Below are 21,408 nucleotides of genomic sequence, written 5' to 3' on the forward strand. Positions count from 1 at the left end.
CATAGTAGAATTGTTCTAACTTTTCAGAAAGATGACTAAGTATTATTTTTTTTCTCCATAAACTTGTACAGAGTCTAGTGTATACTGGATGCTCAGTGAACCTTTGATAAATAAATACATTGATTTAAGGAAAATACATTTACTAGCAGTGACCTATGCTCATCAAGAATAAATAAATTTGCTTCAATTTCTTCCTTTTCTGGATGATTGGCCTTTTTTAATTGGGCATTACAGAAGACACCAAAGACTGAAGTCTAGCTATGGAAACTACTTCCACCACATACAGATAGAATTATCTTTTTAAGATGTCCTTTCTCTGAAGTAAGCTAGTTCCCAACTCTCTGAGGGCATGTATCTGAATTTCTTGTGTCTTTTGGATAACATTTGATCTTTGTCTTCCACTACGAAGGCTTGTAATGCTTCAGACTGCCCTCTACATGGGAATGGAGACTTTCAACAGACTTAGCAGATGGTCAATGTTCAAAGAGATTATTGGAAACTCCAGCTGATCCTGGAATTTGTCTAAATCCAAATTCCAGTATCCTATGCCTATGAGGTGTTCTGGAAAACTGTATGATCACTGAGAGTTAGTCTTTTACCTGTAACTCACAATTCTGTCCTTATAAGAGAAACATCACCTTGGTTCCTGATGTACATTTTAGTTTTCTGCTACTACTTTAACTATTTTTTTCCTGTAATCCAGACTTCTTGCTTGGACCTGTGATAACCTGCTAGATCTTATCAGCTTCATTTCTCTGAAGGGGTTTCTAGGACTTTTTCTCTCCTTCCCACACACTAAATGAACCAGAGAGCCTCTCTTTTCATGAAGTATGCCCTCTGCTGCAGTATGCTTGCCTTCACTTCTGGAGAGTCCTGCCATTCCTCCAGAAAAGAAAGGATTAGACAAAGTTGGCACACACCATGCAACCTCTGTTCTCTGGAGGAATGTATTCTACACTTGCATTATCTTCTTTTTAAATCTTGTCCTACTCATTCCTGAATGAGTTGTTTCTCTTCCATGTTACATGATTGAGGTTCTGCCATGCTTCTCAGCTGAGTCAGTAAAAATGTTTTTATATTTTCCTTCATTTCAAATCAGATGGATGGAAGTCTCAATAATGTTCAAGAGTGTGTTCCAAGATATATTTTATATTTTATATAAATTGGCATATCCAAAAATTAACTAGTTGGGATTTTAGGCTATTTCACTCTATCACCAATGAGCATGCTTATTTGTTCATAGATTTGACATTTAAAAAAGTACAGAATGGCCATCATCAAAAATCTACAAACAGTAAATGCTGGAGATCGTGTGGAGAAAAGGAAACCCTCTTGCACTGTTGGTGGGAATGTAAATTGATACAGCCACTATGGAGAACAGTATGGAGGTTCCTTATAAAACTAAAAATAGAACTACCATATGACTCAGCAATCCCACTACTGGGCATATACCCTGAGAAAACCATAACTCAAAAAGAGTCACATAGCACAATGTTCATTGCAGCTCTATTTACAACAGCCAGGACATGAAAGCAACCTAAGTGACCATCGACAGATGAATGGATAAAGAAGATGTAACACTTGTATACAATAGAATATTACTCAGCCATTAAAAGAAATGGAATTGAGTTATTTGTAGAGAGGTGGATGGACATAGAGTCTGTCATACAGAGTCAAGTAAGTCAGGAAGAGAAAAACAAATACCATAGGCTCACACGTATATGTGGAATCTTAAAAAGAAAAAAAAAAAGGTTCTCATGAACCTAGGGCCAGGACAGGAATAAAGGACATGGGGAGGGGGAAGGGGGGAAGGGTAAGCTGCAACGAAGTGAGAGAGTGGCATGGACATATATACACTACCAAACATAAAATAAATAGCTAGCGGGAAGCAGCTACATAGCACAGGGAGATCAGCTCTGTGCTTTATGACCACCTAGAGGGGTGGGATAGGGAGGGTGGGTGGGAGGGAGACACGAGAGAGGGGATATGGGGATATATGTATACATATAGCTGATTAGCTTTGTTATACAGTAGAAACTAACACAACATTGTAAAGCAATTATACTCCAATAAAGATGTTAAAAAAATACTGTACATCAAGAAAAATTAGCAGCCTCACCTTATATTTAATATCACACATTTGATAGCTAAATATTATCTCAAACTTGAGAATTTTATCCTGAGCATTCATCATAAGAGTACTGGTAATATCATCAGTAGCTACTTCTGCAAATATAAAAAAATCTATTGAAGTTAAACAAACTTTGTTTCTTTTTAGTTATGTGACCTGCAACTGTCTTGGAGTCTCAGTTTCCTCATCAGAAAGAGAAAAAATAATTTAAAATTGATTAATGTGAGGATTACAGTAATGAAAATAAATAATTAGCACAAGTTTTGAAAATAAATTATTTTCAATTGACATATTATACAAATATATTTTATTAAAATATAATCATAGCATTGTTTTCTAACAGTGTTAATACAAAGAATGTCAAGTGAGAATGATTTACGTAAAAATCTTAACTTACTTAGTATTATTTATTTTAAACAACTCACCACCACTCATTTACAGACCTGTTCTTGGTTCGAAAGAGCCAAATACAAACAATACTTACTTTGTGCTCTGAAGGTGATGTTCTAGGTGGTACTGTTTTTTTAGTTGCTTTATTTTTTCCTGCACTCTTATAAGATATAGAGCCTGCCCTTCTATAATCAGTCAGCAGATTATTAATTAAGAATTGATTTACTCAGCCTGTTCAAAGTTCTTTGAGTCACACGCATACATGATAAACTTTAAGTCTCCTTGGTGATACTATTTTAATGTAATTTTCATGAAAAAATAGAGAAAAGGAATTTAGCCAAACAGGCAGGAGTTCTATGGAAAAAAAAAAAAAAAACTAAAAAGTGTTTCTAAGCACTGACAGATTTCAGCATATATCTCACAGATCTTGTTGTTGTTTTGAAACAGCATGGTGCCAAAATATGCTTTCAATTTTTGAAAAGCTGTTATGCAGAAATATACTGAATTAATGGTACTGAAGATTTGTATCTCACTGTACACATTTTGTTCTCCTTGGCTGTTAAGTGGTGCTGAGACTCCAGGGTTGTATATTTTTCAAATAAATTGAAGCAGCTATTGTGGCAATGGGATTTGACAGAACAACACATTCATTACTTTGCTGATTCAAGTTGCATTGTTGTGCTAAGCCTATTTTATTTCTTGGACTCTTTCACTGAGTCTGTAAGATTATAAAGTCAATAGAAATAACTAAATAAAGATGATTTAGTGTATTCAAAAGGGCTAAAAAAATGAAGTCTCATGGGAAAGCTTTTTTTTCTTTTTTTCTTTCAAGGCAGAGACGCCTGTGTTCAAAACTGCATTTGACTAGTCAAAAATGCAACTTAGTTCCCTTGGGTTCTTTCCTCCTATATTGTTCTTAGACCTTCAGAATGTTCTCTGACCTTCTCTCTTGATTCAGTCTTTATTTTCAAGTATTAGAAATATGAGTTTCTCAGTGTTACTTGTAAAGTAGCAAAACCAAATTAATAAATTCCCCAAAGTTTAGGAAGACTTTTTTAAAATGTTGACTTTTTTTTTCTTCAGCACTTTGATATTATAGTTATTTCTCTCCTCGATTCTATATTTTAAAGAGATGTCATCTTAAAATCGGCCATGCAGTGCTCTGATCAGTTTCATGTTGATTCTTTTAAGTAGAGTTAAACTTCAGTTCCAGGGTGAATTTGTTCCTATTTCCTTGAAGCCAGTTGTCAGAATTGTGGCAGCTTATGTCATGGCTACCGTGTGATCATCATGTATTGATAATTAACTTCTTTCACTTGCTGGGGGTTTCAGTATCTACAAAGTAGGTGAAAGGATATGGTTCAGAATGCTATCTATAGCCCTTGAGGAGAAACTAAAGGTCCTTGACTTTATTTAATAACTAAACAATTATTCTTTTGTCCTGTTTGACTGCTTTTCCTTTATTTCTGCATTTTCTCACTCCTCTGATTAAATTTATTCTTTGATTAAAAGTGTTTTTACAGAGAAGGGGCAGGCAGAGGACATGGCGGTGGGTGGGGGGTGTCCTGGGAAGGGCCCATAGAGTGCTGCTCCATTTCACCATTAGCCTACATATTCTTTCCAGAGAAGGATGAGGGGATGAGAATGGGATAGGGTATTAAGTGACAAGATCCATCCTGCATTTAAACCTTAGCTCTTCAAAATCTCATGTCATTTGAAATGTAAGGACCTCATTTGACAGTGTTAAACATTCACGTCATGGTGTGGTATGTGTGTGTGTGTGTGTGTGTGTGTGTTTATATTTGCCCATGCTTTCTCTAAAAGTTAACATGGACAAAATTCAATAAAGCTAGGTTAGTGACATGGAATATCTGCTTATTTTAAGAAAAAAATACCTTAATTCCATTAGTCAATAATATATGTTATGAATATAGTATATTAAATAAACTGAAAAATTTTTGTTTATGTAACTTGCACAATTAATTGAGCCAATGCAACAGATATGAACAAGAATATACTAGAATAAAACAACACAAGTTCATTCTAGTTATAAAGAGTGTTTAAACAAATCTACGTAGCAGAATGGCTGAGATGTGTGACTCAGTATTCAGGAAAATCACTTCTATTCTAGCTTTGCACCAACAAGCTGTGTGGTATTAGGACTGTATTTAAACCCTCTAAGCCTCCATCTCCTCATTTGAAAACTGTAATTAATAATAGTAATTACCGGGCTTCCCTGGTGGTACAGTGGTTGAGAGTCCGCCTGCCGATGCAGGGCACACGGGTTCGTGCCCCGGTCCGGGAGGATCCCACATGCTACGGAGCGGCTGGGCCCGTGAGCCATGGCCGCTGATCCTGCATGTCTGGAGCCTGTGCTCCACAATGGGAGAGGCCACAACAGTGAGAGGCCCGCGTACCGCAAAAAAAAAAGAAAAAAATCTGCAAAGAAAAAATATATAAGTAGAAGTAAAAAAAACCCTAAAATTGAATCCTACCTACTTCAACTACTTTTTAATACATTCAACTTTAATAATTATTTCACCGGCTTGTGAGAATCAAGTAAGAAAATAAGGAAATGACTTTTTGAAGATGAAATAGAATTTATAGGTAAAACAAAGAAAAAAATTAATAATTATAACTTTTATGTAGTGCTGAATGTCAGGTGCTTCCCAAACACCATCTCATTTTATTCTCACAGCAGCCTTACGAGTTCTATGGTGTTATTCACCACATGTGTAAATGAGGAAACCACTGTTTGTAAAAGATAAAAATGTCAAAGGGCAACAAGCAGTATAAATACAGGAGAACATCTACCTCAAGAGCACATAATCTAAATTTTATGCTATAGTATCCAAAGTAACTTCCCACGTCATGTGTGTTAGGCCGAATTTCTAAACTGCCCCCCAACTAAAGATATTCCACCCTAATCCCTGAAAATGTGTTAACACGATGGATAAGCTATCACCTCAGGTTTATGCTGTGTTGCATGGCATCTAGGTGGGGTTACTGTAATCACAGGATTAAAAAAAGAGACCTTTCTCTGGTCTGTAGCAGAAGAGGAAGTAAGACAGGTTCAAATTGTGAAGAGAATGTGTGTGCCCTTGCTGCTCTGAAGATGGAGAGGGCCAAGTGAGAAGGAATGTAAGTGGCCTCTAGAAGCTGAGAACATTGCCTGAACAGAGTTAGCAAGGAAATCGAAAGTTCAGATTTACAGCCACAAGTAACTGGATTCTTCCTATAATCTGAATGATCTTGGAAGTGGATTTTTCCCCATAGCCTCCAGATTATTAATGTTTGGACCACAATGTCAAAGAAGAATACTATTCAGCTAATGAGAGGGAGATAAACTTTATCTCAGTTAGAAATGGTGCACTCTGTTCTCCTTTGCAGTTATCATTTTAGAAAAAGAAAAAGCCAGGACAAAAACTAAAACTGAAAAATGAAGTCAGATAATTACACAGTCACAGGAAAAGCCACATCAGCTCCTTCGAGCACTTAATCCTCTTTCGGTGACACATTCCACACATGGAAGGAAAGTGACAGTGTAACAATCAAAAATAATGTGTATCTATGCAAGGCCACATGCTAGACCATTAAGAGGACCAAAAGAACTAGATTAACAGTTATGAAGAAGGTGAGAAAGTGGTAATAAATTGTTTCATCCTGAAATCTATAAAGTGATCCCTCATCTGCCAGAGGTGAGAACACATCTAACTAGGTCTTTAAGCACAGCAAGCTTCAGGCAAAAGTGGGAATGAGCTACCACTAAAAGACAATTTAGCAGGAAATTGTACGTTCAACACACAGCAAACTATGTAATACAACCTCTCATACGACTCGTTCTAGAAATGATAATGATTGCATTTACTTTGCATTAGGCACTTTTTTACTATGGGAACTACACAAATAATGAAAAATGTTTATGTGAAGCAGGATTTCAATCAATGCTAAGTCAGATTTCCTGGACTTGTACAGTCAAGACTATTTTAGAATTTTTATTCATTAAATAAGCATACCACTGATAACCTGCACTCTCTTGTTCAACTTGCCCTTGATTGATATATAAATTCTCTGTAATTCTAATTATTTGCCCAACTGGTGTATACTTGGTGTGTGAGAAGTTACTCAAGCCTCAATATTTAGGGAAGAAAGTCACAAAGTACTGGGAGCTCATACAGAATAAAGAAAGCTGACACAGAAAAACATCTGTCTCATTACATTTGAATTGCAAGATTGTCTCTTCCCTGATAATTTCCCTATTTGAAGAGTATAGGGAGTGCTTTGATTAAAAAGGTTGTTTCTGGGTTGTTACTAAACAAGTGACATAGTGTTACAGTCAAGAAAAGTGAATAAGGTCTAGAAATATTCTGTACAACGCTGTACCTGTAGTCAACCCTCATACACTTCACGGTTTATAAAATTAAAAAAAAATAAAAGGTCATTTTTCCTCTTTCTTAAATTAAAAGTTGTACTCAGAACATTCATTTTGGAATAGGATGAGGATATATCAGGCCTAGAATAAATAATCTCCAGACACCAGGTAAATATTTTCTAAGTTTCTATGAAGTAAATTATCTTTTTATTTGCTATCTTCATTTATCATTAAAACCATGACTTCTGAAAGGGGATGTTGGTACTGTTAATTTGTGCCAGAAACTTGGTGTTTAGAAATGAGAATGCCAATTCCAGAATAGATTTTAATATAAAAGCCACTGGTATAATATAATCATACCCTGTAAAAATATAATTGATATAATATAGTGATTTAATACAAAAGTCTTTAAATAATAAACCCATTAGCTCATTTCTTCACTAGATACATTAAACAGATACAAGAAACGGCCTTAAGAGATGGGAAAATGGAACTTGGCTACAGACAAACCCATAATTACAGGATAACATGACAAGAGCTCAGGTGTTGAAGCACATGAAAAAAGCTTCCCTCTCTTCCAGTGTGAACACTGCTCACAGGAATCAGAGCTCATCTTTGAGAAATGCCATTGGTGGTGTCACATTTACATTTTTATTATGTTCTTTTTTATGGTCTGAACACTCACTTATAGGAATGAGTCTAATCAGGAAACCTGGTAAGAGATGTGGTAAAACTAGCATTCAATAACATAAACAAGTAAATCAGACAACGCTTATGCGATTTAAAAGTATACAGAATTTATCAATTAATTCCCCTGTTAGCTTAGATTTTTAAAAAATATTTAAAAAATAAAACTGCAAATATGGAACCTGTGCTCCTAAACACCTAAGGTCCCAGGTCACTGAATTTAGGCATACCTGCTTATCAAAGCTGCCAGCTTGTTCTCATGGAAAATGAAGACGAATGAAGGAGTTGACCCTATCGAACCTGTGACACAAGAGACTCATAACTGTTCTCTCTCATGGTTCTTCATGATGATTTGGTTTATTTCTCAGATAGTCTTTTTCAATGAGATTATTGAGTTCACCTGGTGTATATGGTTCCAGGGACTGAGAAATATCAAGTCTCCCCACCTTCTTACTCTCTTTGCACACTCTGATTTACTCAGATTCCCTTATGTGCCGGTGGCTGGATCAAGTACCGTCTCCAGGAGAATGGAGTGTGTGATCAGTTCTGACAGAGCTGCCTGGTGGATAACCTCACTACAGTCTCCTGACACTGAGTGGAGCTTTTCCTAGAAAGACAAGATTTTAGGTAAATATTAAAGTAATAAGTATTAAAGCATCCAATCACACCCACTACCACACACACACAAAAATGGTATTCATTTTTCCGTTCAATAGAAATTAATTAAACAATTGGTATGGGTTAGATATAAATATTATAACATACTCAACTCAGGTATTAGGTTTTGTGTCTTTATTTAATCTACTTTAAATCATACATTCGATTATTCTTTTTGATAAAATAATCCAAGACTGAAAATTGGAAGGATACAACTTAATAAGAAAGAGAAAAACAAAACTTTCTAGAAAGTTAATGTTTTAACTTAATGTACATTCCAAGATCACCTAGCATCTAACTCCAATATTAAGTCCTCTGTAACATGCTCTCAGTGAAATATCACCTTAGTGAAATATCACCTTTGGTTCCACACTGTGTGCAGTCCCATTGTTACACTGAGCAATAAGCATAACAATTTTTTCAACTGCAGGTGTATGCCAGGTGGTCTTTGGCAGGAAGGCATTGACATTAGAGACTCAGTGCTTAGAGATACACCTCATAATTAGTTATAGGTCACCCTTGTAATTTACCTTTAGAAATGGAAAAACAAGAAGAGTACTGTAAAATTCTAAAATTGGGAAATGAGACTGAATAAAAGTACACATATGCAAGTCAAAGTAATGATCAGTCAAGTTAGAATTGGAAGGTCCTATGTGGTGTAGGGGTAGAAAAATTTTCCCTTTTTCTTTTCTAGGTTCTTTGGCTGGTCTTATAATTAAATTGACATAAGACCAATTAACAGGAGAAAAACACATTTACTTCAGTAAGTATAGGAGCTCCACAGAAAATATGTGACTCCCAGGCAGTCACGTAATTGAGGCTTACATACTATCCTAAGCTAAGGAAAAGGGAATAGTTATGTACTAAACATTTAAATATTTTGACTTACTTTTATTACTTACATTCACTATTAAACTCTATATATTCAGAGCTCCCTGCTCTGGTCTCCCAATTCTATTTAATTGAGGTTTCTGTTTATTAATTTTTTACAGTGTATATTTGTAAAATATATATACACACATATTTGTCTTTAAAAATAAGACAGATGGTATTATATAATGTTTTAGCAATTACAAAGGGTCAGGTGATTGAGAGAACTCAGGAAACTCCATAGGGTGCACTCATAAAGGCTTTGATGAAGATACACAGTTTACCAAGATAAGTAAGCCAAGCAAAGATCAGAGAAGTTTTCATTTTCCAGAAGCAGTTACACAGTAGATATCCCATCTTCTGATTGTGAATCACTGAAATAGATATAAAACACCTTAGTCTCAGATGAACCAAAAAACAAGTTTACTAAAGTCTTTTATCCTCTACTGGTCAACTAGCTAAAATTAGGTGCATACCATTGTCTATACACATTTAATAAACAATGTAAGCAAGCTAGTACAAAAGATGAGTTTACACATCATAAACCACAAGCTAATACACTTTATCACTAATTTGCAAGAGTCAGTACCATGTTTCTGGACAACCCAGTAGAAAAATGTTGAACAACCACAGATCTGCTGCAGGTTAAACAAATTCTTACACAATAGTTTGTTATAAACTTCTATGGACTTCTTTCCACGTCATACTGATTTACCTCTTTATAATACCATATTTTCTAATTTCCGTATTTGATTCTTTGACATTTTAGGATCTTGTTGCCTGGAGACATTGCTCTTCCCAGAGTTAATTAATCCATAATGATGGCAAACCAATTGCAAGCATGTCTTTCATATGCAAACTAATAAATTCAGAGTTCACCCCCCCCCCCCCCCCCCCGCCAACTACCTCCTTTGTGGTGCTCACACACTATTCCCTTGCCCTAATCATCTCAGGACCAGGTACCAGGCAACTAGAGACAGAGCCCCTATAACCCAGAGTCTGTGGAAATTACTAAAAACTAGCCAATTCTAAGCCTGCTTACCCTGCCTCACCCATTCCTTCCCTTAGAAACTGCAATAAAGACTCATGTCCCTGCTTTCCCCTCACTCTCTGCCTTTGACTGACTCTGGTGTTTTCTGTGTGGCCCCGTCCCCATGTTCCTCCTTTTAGAATTTGTGAATATAACAGGCCATCTTTTCAAAGGCAATAATCTCTTGATCTGTTGGTCTTGACATACCTGAATAATAATAAAAAGCTATATTTTAAAATACTCTTCTATTTAATAACTGTTTGATTTTTTTTGGCTCAGTGTAGCATTAATTATTTAGTCAATTCTTTATCAATGGACAATTATATTGATTCAATTCTGTTGTTATTTTTATGAGCACTTCAGTGACAGCTTTCATTTTTCTTACTATCTGGGGCAAAAAGTTCTTAAAGATTTTTTTCTTAGAATTATTTTGCACTTCATGTAGATATTGTTTGACGAATAAGTATAATTTTTAACTATCTGCTGCGATCTATTTATGGGCATAGTGCTAGGATCTACATGGCACATGTTTTCTAGGTAAGCAAACAAATGAAAATATTAAGAAAAATATAAAAATAGTGATTATAATAATAAAAATAGCATTTATCAAGACTATATTTCAGTGTCAGGCAATGCATTACTAATGATAGAAAAAAAAATGTAGACAGTGTTGTCTCTGTGCCAAACACCATTCTAAGTGTTGGACTTTTATTAACCCATTTAATCCTCAACAAAAATCTGTCAGGTGGGTGTTACTACTCTCCACATTTTATATACGTGGAAACTTAAGTAGGATTTTCTTAAAATTGCACGGTTTGTAAGGGAAGAATTGGGATTTAATCTTCCTAAGAATCCAGCAAAAAAGTGTCACTATATCCATTTTTTAAATGAGTAATCTGAGAGTAAGAGACATTCAATAAATCTCTTAAGATCACATAATTGCTAAGTAAAAGAGGGACTTTGATAACTCAGGTCTGTGGAAATCCAAAACTGCGTTCTGCCAATACTGACAGGTGTCTCAGGGTTCAAAGTTCAGAGTGTGTGAAATTTTATTTATTTATTGTTTTTTTTTGCGGTACGCGGGCCTCTCACTGCTGTGGCCTCTCCCGTTGCGGAGCACAGGCTCTGGACGCGTAGGCCCAGTGGCCATGGCTCACGGGCCCAGCCGCTCCACGGCATGTGGGATCTTCCCGGACCGGGGCACGAACCCGTGTCCCCTGCATCGGCAGGCAGACTCTCAACCACTGCACCACCAGGGCAACCCCCAGAGTGTATGAAATTTTAGAACTAAAATGGTTACATCTGGTTAGAGCAATAAAGGGAAGCTTGCTAATATATCCTGTTTAAACTGAACTTTGGTACATGGAAATGATTTTGGTTAAGTGACTATGTGGATAGCCCTGACAGACCAGGAGGAGACGTCACGAGAGCAAGAGCAAAGTTAAAATGTGTATGTCACATCTGAACAGCAATGATAAGCCTGATTTTAAAAGTAGAAATAAATGTAAAAGGCTCATAAGTTCATCGTTTATGACACTTTCTGTTGCAAGAAACAGAACACCCAAACAATAGTGGCTTAAACAATAACATTAAGTGGAAACTGAGATCATGTCATGCTGTGGAAGATGAAAAAGAAGAAAGATTAAAAACCAAACTGATTGGCTTCATCCAATCAGTTGAAGGTCTTAATAGGAAAAAAAAACTGACCATCCTAACCAAGAAGGAATTCTGCCATTCGACTGTGTTTGTACTTGAACTGCAACTCTTTCCTGGGTCTCCAGCCTGCCAGCCTATTCTGCTTACTTTGGATTTACCAAGCCTCCACAACTGTATGAGCCAATCCCTTAAAATCTCTCTCTCTCTCTCCCTCTCTGTCTCTCCCCCACCCCCACCAGTGGAATGGTAGCTCTGGTCCATCTCACAGTGGATCCAGAGGATCCCTGATTTCCCCAGTTCTGGAATGCATAATTAGAATAGACATATTCAGTAATTGGCAGATCCCACACTGGCTCCCTGACTTGTGAAGTGAAGGCTATTATATTGGAAAAGGTCAAGCAGAAGCCACTAAAACTGCCTCTACCTAGAAAATTGCATTACTGCATTTCTAGAGGGTTGTGGAGATTAGTGCTTCATTTAAGGACTTGAAAGATGCAGGGCTGGTTATTCCTAGTACATCGACATTCAACTTGCCTATTTGGACTGTGTAGAAGGCATGAATCTTGGAGAATAAGAATGTATTACAATAATAAGCTTAACCAGATAGTTGCTTCAACTTGCAGCTGCTGTACCAGATGTAGTTTCATTACTAGAGCAAATTAACATATCCCCTTGTACCTGGTGTGCAACTCTTAAGATGGAAAATTCATTTTTTTTCCATCTCTGTTAGTAAAGACTACCAGAAGCAGTTTGCTGGTAAGAAGAGCAATCGACCTTCAGCATCCTACCTCAGGAATTTATCAGTCTCCAGTTCTATGACATAACTTAGTTCACAGAGATCTTGATTACCCTTCTACGAGATATCACACTGGTCCATTACATTTATGACATTATGCTGTTTGAACCTAGTAAGCAAAAAGTAGCAACTATCCTAGACTAATTTGTTAGTTGTTTGCATGTCAAAAGGTAGGCAATAAAACTGACAAAAAATTCAGGGACCTTATACCTCAGTGGAATTTCTACATGTCCAGTCGTATGTGGACACATCAAGATATCCCTCATAAGGTAAAGGATAAATTATTGCATCTGGACCCTCTAACAACCAAAACAGAGGCACAACACTTAGTGGGTCTCTTTGGATTTTTGAGATAACATATTCCTCATTGGATTGTTATTTTGGCCCATTTACTGAGTGACCTGGAAAGGTGCTAGTTTTAAGTGGAGCCCAGAACAAGAGAAGGCTCTGCAACAGGTCCAGGGTGCCTTGCAAACTGCTCTGCCACTTGGGTCATATGACCCAGTAAATCCAATGGTGCTTGAAGTGTCAGTGGCAAATTGGAGTATCACTTGAAGCCTTGTGCAAAATCCTTTAGGTGAATCACAGTGCAGAACTTTAGAATATTAGAGCAAAATACTGCTGTCCTCTGCAGATAACTCGTTATTTTTGAGAAAGAGCTTTTGACATGCTACTGTGTCTTGGTAGAGACTGGACTCTAAACCATGGGTCACCAAGTTACATATGACCTGAGCTACCCATTATGAACTGAATGTTATCTAACTAACCAAGCCATAAAGTTGGGAATGCACAGCAGCACTCCATCATCAAATGGAAGTGGTCTATATGAGATCAGATTCAATCAGTCCCTAAAGGCTCAAGTAAGTTACATAAAGAAGTGGTCCAATTATTCATGGTCCCCTCTCTTGCCACACTACCTGCTTTCTCTCAGCTTGCACTTATGTCCTCATGGGGAGTTCAGTTGACAGAAGAAGAGAAGAATAGAGCCTGGTTTACAGATGGTTCTGCACAATATGCAGGCACCACCAGAAAGTGGACAGCTTCAGCACTACAGCCCCTTTCTGGGACATCCCTGGAGGACAGTGGTGAAGGAAATCCACCCATCTGGCAGAACTTTGAACAATGCACCTGGCTCTTCACTTTGCTTGAACGGAAAAGGACCAGACAGGTGATTATATACTGATTCATGGCCTCATTACCTCTTGTTACTCACTAACAAAGTTTTTCCTTTCTGTCCTCATGACCTTATATTCTACTGGCCTAGGGATCTTACTTCCAAAGGAAAGAATGCTTTCACCTGGAAACACAACATTAATTCCACTGATTCCATTAATTCCATTGAACCGGTCATGGAGACTGTCATCCAGACATTTTGGACTCCTTATGCCTCTTAAATAGGCAAGGAGGAGAGTTACTGTGTTGGCTGGGGTGACTGATCCTTAATATTCAGAGGAAACTGGACTGCTACATCACAGCAGAGATAAGGAAGAGTACATCTGGAATACAGGAGCTCCCATAGAGTATCTCTTAATATTACAGAGGCCTGTGATTAAGGTCAATGGAAAGCTACAACTACCCAGCCCAGGCAGGACTACTACTACAGAATAATTTTAAATATAAATGACCATAGTTTTACTGAAAATCTCTTGTTCTCTGACTTTATAGTTTCCTATTATTTTCAAAGTCTGATGGAACTGACTTATTTGTCCTCCTTCTTTGAAGTATACCTCAAATGGTAGTAGCAAGTGAATTAATATATTTTCCCTGTGCATAATCACCTTGGAACTTTCTTTGAAGTAAAAAATAAACAAGCAAACCAAAAAAAAATTACTGAAATATTAAAAAGAAACTAATTTATCGATAGAGAAATATTTTAATGGATTATGATGTTGGATTCTTTATTGCATTTACTCTTTCATTCAATGACTATTTATTGAGCATCAAACATTGCTATCAATTTTGTATATATTGAAAAATGAAATTCTTGCTCTCCTGCTGCTACATTATAATGGGAGGTGTGGAGTAGGGAGAGAAACACTCAAACTAACGCATAAATTTAATTTTTATACATCTATATCTATATATACATATATAGATATAAAATGCTGACCATGTCACTATTTTATTTAGTGTTTTCCTAATTCCATCACTTCCTGTGATCATAAAACATAAAATTCCATGTTTGATAATATAAATCTAGAACCCAGAAAGGAGACATTGGGGAGACTTCTCATGCTTGCAATTTTGGTGTCTTCTCCTATGACTTTCAATAATAACACTCTAAATTATTAACATCCTGGCAGCCTCCTGAATGCTTCCTTATTATTGTAATAATACTGTAAATACAAGTGCTCTTTTACTATACGTAAGGGTTTAGTAACACTAAATTTCATAAATTAGCATTCACAAAATCCCCCCAATTTTCTAGTCCCATACAATATTTCTTAAAAAAAGTAAGATTTATTAATTTTGGAAATGTAACTATATAGCTCTTGGTGGACTTTCCCTCATTCTATCAAGCTGCCCCATTTGTAAGATAGTAAATATTTTAAAAGCAAAGCAAGTAGGAATTAAGACTGATGTACCATATGGATACAAGTCATAAATATTTTTGAAGTTAGTCTTTTTAAAATAAATCCTAGTAAAATTCAGTGGTACTAGGACAAATAGTTCTGGTTTAACTTTTACATGTAAAATGAAAGTAAATTGATATTATATTTAATAATTGATAATTATGCCAACTGTGGCATTTGGCACTGAGGAAAAATTTCCTGGCCCTTTCAGTCTGTCAGCTCACTCTTCCAGGAAACTGGAATCAGCACAGAGTAAAAGTTTTATTGAAGGATAACATATATATAAAGATATATAGGGGAAGCACTGAGCAGGCTCGGCCTTCAGACAATGAAACAGATCTGATACCTGTGAACAGAAAGGATTGGATAGAGAAAGCATCAGACTGGGTTGCACAGGGGACAAAGTCTGGAAGCAAAATTTGCCTGTTAAAGGAGTCACTTTGGACAGAAATACCCAGCCATTAGTACCCTGACTGTGCACTGCCATTGGCTGAAAGATGCCTAGAAATAGCAGGGGCCAACACGAAAGCTGAGGTGGGTTCTGAAGAGAGTGATGCTGGGGGTCTCTCAGCTAATTCTACGCAGATGGATGGGAAACTGTTTCCTGTAAGAAGATCCAGGGGCACACTTTCATGGCTACCACAGGCCTAAGAAGGCCAACCAACGACTAAAAATGGTATCTTATGAGATTTTTATATTCTTTGAAAGGAAGAACTTTTGCTCTTGATATTTCTATTGCTAGTTTATTGGACCTTTCACTTTGTTGTTTATAGGTTGACATTATGGCAATGGTGTAGGGACTTTGAGTTTTTGTCTCTGTTGTCAAAGCAAAAATTAATTGACTTCTGGAGCAAACCAAAAAGACACCCTCCCCTCCCGCCCCTGACTTTACAATAACAGACGTAGGGAGAAAGCATATGTCTTGTTTATGACATTTGAAAGAAAGAGGCATGGAGCAGTAAGAGCAACTAACCCCCACCACAGGAGACTGGAGCGAGTGAGTTATAAAAGGGAAAGTTGCAGAATGATGCTGCATTCACAAAAATCCATGAGCAGAGATGGCAAAAATGCTCATCATCACAAAATCTCAGCTGTCAGATCTCCTCACAGATTAAAGATAAGCTACTGCATTAACATTTTTTCTAAATCAGATGTACTGACAGGTCAGAAATGTCTAGCAAAATGAAGAAAGAAATAATAAGTGTTATCCCTCTCAGGGCTTTATGTAATTCAATGATTGAGAAATTGATCTTCAGTTAAACCAATAACAATGCAGGTTGTGTTCTAATTAGAGAGCAATAATGTTAGAGATAATAATAGAGGTGTTTTGAGATTAACCTCCATTACACAATTGTAAATTGTACATATCTGTGCTACTGAAAAGATTAGTGTGTTAGAGGAATAGGTCTCTAAATTTTGAGTTAATTTGACCAATACATATCATCATAGGTATTAACACATTTACAAAAGAAGTAAATAATATACACTGGCTTTTCTAGTGATAAAAATATGCCAAGGAGAATTGGAAAGATTTATGATCTCAGACTAATTAAAAATTTCCAGGGACCATTATTTTAGAGGGGCAAAAGTACAGATGAATAACTCTAAACTATTGCTTCTGTAGTGCTTTAAATGAAGATCATTTGTTGGAGAGGAAATAATGAGAGCCCAGAGATTCTCACTCATCACTTACTTGTCTTTATAATGATAAACAATATTGGAAAATGATTTTATGGAATGTAAATAATAGTGGAATTAATTATGTTTATCAATTACGTGACAGATCTCAACTTTAGATCTAGTGTTGAATGCAGATATTTAAATGTCTTGACTCAACAACTGTTTAAAATTCACACTGCCCTTTAGGCCATTTCAAAAATCATATTCATGGAACATATGGCCTTTCATAATGCAACTTCTTCTCATCTCTCACTGTTTTTTAATGCTTCTTTGCCATTATAGTCTTTTTGTTTACTGTTACTCAATATGTAATGTATATTTTGCATCTTAAAGACCACCACAAGTATATATTTTGTACATCAGATATTAACATGCCACCTTATTACGTTTTCAAATTCTTATATTTCATACTTCTTCATTTAGAGGGAAACTTATCTTTGCTATACAATTATTTCTCCAACACACAAATATTGAATTTCTACTAATTCTAGGAAGGGAAAAAATTTGTAACGATTTAATTTTGTACTCTTTATGCAGTGCTAATAAAAATAAAATGCAAGCCACATATGTAATTTAACATTTCCTAGTAGCCATAATTGAAAGTTTAAAATACAAGAGAGAATATTTAGTAATATATTTAACTGAATAAATATATAAATTATTATAATACTAATATGCAATAAATATAAAAATTATTAATAGGGTATTTTACATTATTTTTCATACTAAATTTTGCAAGCTGCTATGTATGTTATGTTTATAGCACATGGTATTTAGACTAGCCACAATTTCACATGCTCAATATCAAATATGGCTACCATATTGGAAAGCACAACTTTATACGAAAATATAAAATAAGTCATATGTACTAAATGTTCAATGATTCTAAACTATACAGAAATTATCACTTTACAATAATCTATCTTAATTTGTTCATTTAATGATTATTTTTGGAGATATACATATATATTTGTTATATATTTCCTTGAATATATATATTAATCATTATTTAGTTGAAAACTATTTTATTAAATAACTGAATCCTTTTCTCTCTCTCTCTCTATATATATATATATAATATATTATATATACATACATATATATATATATATATATACATAGATCTATACACATATTTATCTAGATACATCTAGATAAATAGATAGATAGATAGATAGTTCTTCATTTCTGCCATTTTTATTTTGTCTTCTTTTTGGCAGATTTAAAAGAAAGAGACCCAATAGTGTGTTTCAAAACACGAGGCTATGAATGAGTCTGTCTTGCTCTAGAGGGAATATTCTTGGGAGGCATACCGGTAGAGACATTTAATTTTGAATTTAAAACTTTGTGCAGGATTGTCTATTTCCATTGTACCCTCACTTCTAAGAAGTAGCCAGTCCTTCACTGTTCCCGACAGAAAAACACATGTTCACCAGGACTTCTCCTTGGTGGGCTATGAACTCCAGTTGTGGTCTCCCAGCCTCGTGAGACTGCTGAAAGCTCCCTCAGCTTCTCAGCATACAGTCTGCCACTTAAAAAATGGAAAATATCTCAGGGGGAAGACAGAGCTAATTCTTAGATTTTCTTCTTAGCACTTTTCTCCAGTCTAAAATATTATATCCTCCAGTTTTTATTGTCTCATTAGTACTCTGATGCCTTCAAACAGAGGTATATTTCCTTTTGTTCTTGGTGGGAGATTTGCCCTCAAACAACCTAGTCTGCCATAGCTGGAAGCAGAAGTCAAGTGTTCAGTAACTTATCTGTAAATTAATGTCTGTAATTGAGAAAATACTCTCTGGGTTTTGTTAGCTGTGATTTACATAAAAGGCCACACTCCAGAAACAGCTGGTCAACATTTCTGCCATCTTTCCTTCTAACTAATAAACACTTGTAGGTAAAGATTTAGAGGTTTTATTTTTTCTTAATAATGAATTTTGAAGAGCTATTCACTTTAAAATTGGTCATTTGTTAATTAGATTATGATTAAAATTACTATTATTTTTAATTATGGAAGTGTTTAAGCTATGTGGATTTTCTATGATATTATAGAGATTCACTACAAATTGGATGAGCAGGATATAAGCCATATAGCAAGATCTTTATCCTTCACTCTTTAGAATGATCTTTGACAGTTGATTAGATTGTGTTCTTATGTACAGTTACAGATTTGGAGAATTCTGGTTGCCTATGGTTGATTTATAATGATAAATGGCCTTACCCCTATAATTTGTCTTACTGCATTGAGGGAACATTTCTTTTGAGGTGTAGACAGAGACCCTAAAAGGACACAGGTGAGACTGTTTTGCAAGTGTCATGGTCACTGCTTTTCTACATAGAAGTGAGGCTGTGATTGAGGAGACCTGTAGAACTCACCTACCTCCAATTTGTGCTGATTTCAAATGTTCACACAAATAAAATAAAATTTTGCATGTTAAGTTCAATTAGGTTAGTTTTCGACATACTGAATACTATAGTTTTCCAAATAAAAATATAATTTAAGTCTTAAAGATAGGGCTAAAAAGTAGCAGAACTTTGGCTGAACTAAGCTACCTACATACATGCATGTACTTATGTGTTTATATATGTGTATGTGCATGTGTGTATGCACACACACAGTTACTAGTCTAGTTTACTCAGTGTATTCACTTTTTAGTACTGCTGTAAAAAGTACTACCTACTGATAGCTTAAAACAACAGACATTTAGTCTCAGTTCTGGAGGCTAAAAGTCTGAAATCGAGGTGTCAGCAGAGTTGGCTCCATCTGAGAGCTCTGAGAAAGAACCTTTTCCATGCCCCTCTCCCAGTTTCTGGTGACAGCCAGCATTCTTTGGCATTCCTTGACTTGTAGACGCATTACTCTAATCTCTACCTCCATCTTTACAGGACATTCTCCCAGTGTCTCTGTGTCTTCATATGGCTATTCAATAAGGACACCACTCATATTGAATTAGAGTCTCACTCTACTTCATTATGACCTCATCTTAACTGATTACATCTCCATTTCCAAATAAGGGCACATTCTGAGGTACTTGGGGTTAGGGCTTCAACATATTGTTTGGGAGGTGGGACACAATACAACATATTGTTTGGGAGGTGGGACATAATACATAGTAGTCTGTATGGTATCATTGAAAAACTGTTTAAAAATGTTAAGAAAGGCAAGTATATTGTCTATGTGCTTGTATGTGCTCCTTATGCATATAGTTCTCTATAAATTTAGTTGCATTTGTCTCTCAAATTATATTAGTAATATTATAACAAATTTAATTTTAGGAAATTAGAGTTATAGCCATAGAATAATATACTAAATATCAAACTAAATAATAGTATTTAATAATATACTAAATTTCATTTCAAAATGTGATTGAATGCTTCACTATTGGATTTTTCAACAATGTAAGACACAAGAAACTATCAATTCAAAACTTGATTTTTATGGGGATATATGTATATGTATAACTGATTCACTTTGATATAAAGCAGAAACTAACACACCATTGTAAAACAATTATAGTCCAATAAAGATGTTAAAAAAGAACAAAACTTGATTTAAAAAGTAGCCACATATTTTTTTAACTATATTTTACTTTACTCTTTAAAGAGTAATATCTTGATTCATGCTATCACTTTGAATGACTGTATTTCAAAAGGAACTAAATTATATGGGGCTTTTTGTTATTGTTCTTCTGAATGGCTGAAAAAATATCCCTTTGTTGATATCAGTCCTGTGTTGCCTTATGCTATGACATAGCATGACTTAAGCAAAAACGTATTTAACACAATGAAACTTTAGGGTGAAAGAAAAGGTAAAAAAAACGTTGTGCCATTGGAAATAAAATCTCAAATGCATAACTCTTTTAGCTTCAAATAGAAATGAATTTACTTCTGTATAAAATATACATGTTTATAATGTTCATCTGATATATGATTCATTAAAACTTCCAGAGGCTAAATGCTTTAACAGATGGAAATTGCTTTAAAATAAAAATATATGATATTTGATCATAAACAAGTGTAGGACATATTCTCGTATAGAATATAAATATAAGATTGTCTTCCTCAGTGTGGGTAAGCTTCATCCAACTCATTGATAATCCGAATTTTACAAAAAAGGCTAAGTGAACTGGAACATTTCATCTTCTTCTGCCCGTAGACTGGGATTTACAGTATTAACTCCTTTGGTTCTCAGGCCTACAGACTTGGAATGAATTATACCACCATTTTTCCTGGGTCTCCAGCTTGCAGACAGCAGACTGGATCTCTCTCTCTCTCTGCATGTGCATATACATACATATATCTTCTAGTGAGTGTGTTTCTCTTGAGTACTATGACTAATATACTGTTAAATAATTATACTGGATAATTCTATAGATATGATAAAAATAATAAAATAGTCCTTTCTGGCTTGATGGTTGATAACATTCACTGAGTGAGGAAAAGCTGGGAGAAGACAAAGTTTAGGGTGAAATTGCTAATCTGCTTCTTGGTATATTTAACTCATGTTCTCAAGATGATGCCACTAAATGTGTAATATTTAAGTAATTATTTTAATAATTCATTAATTCA

At 35.4% G+C, this 21,408-nt stretch overlaps 1 pseudogene; it reads left to right on the forward strand.

Annotated features, from left to right (window-relative positions):
• The first annotated feature begins 4,064 nt into the window (after positions 1-4,064).
• Positions 4,065-13,772, forward strand: LOC113624595 (uncharacterized; annotated as a pseudogene).
• Positions 13,773-21,408: the final 7,636 nt, after the last annotated feature.

The sequence above is a fragment of the Aethalodelphis obliquidens genome, unplaced genomic scaffold (assembly GCF_003676395.1).
Source record: "Aethalodelphis obliquidens isolate GAN/ISIS:26980383/991018 unplaced genomic scaffold, ASM367639v1 scaffold1, whole genome shotgun sequence".
Lineage (NCBI taxonomy): Eukaryota > Metazoa > Chordata > Mammalia > Artiodactyla > Delphinidae > Aethalodelphis > Aethalodelphis obliquidens.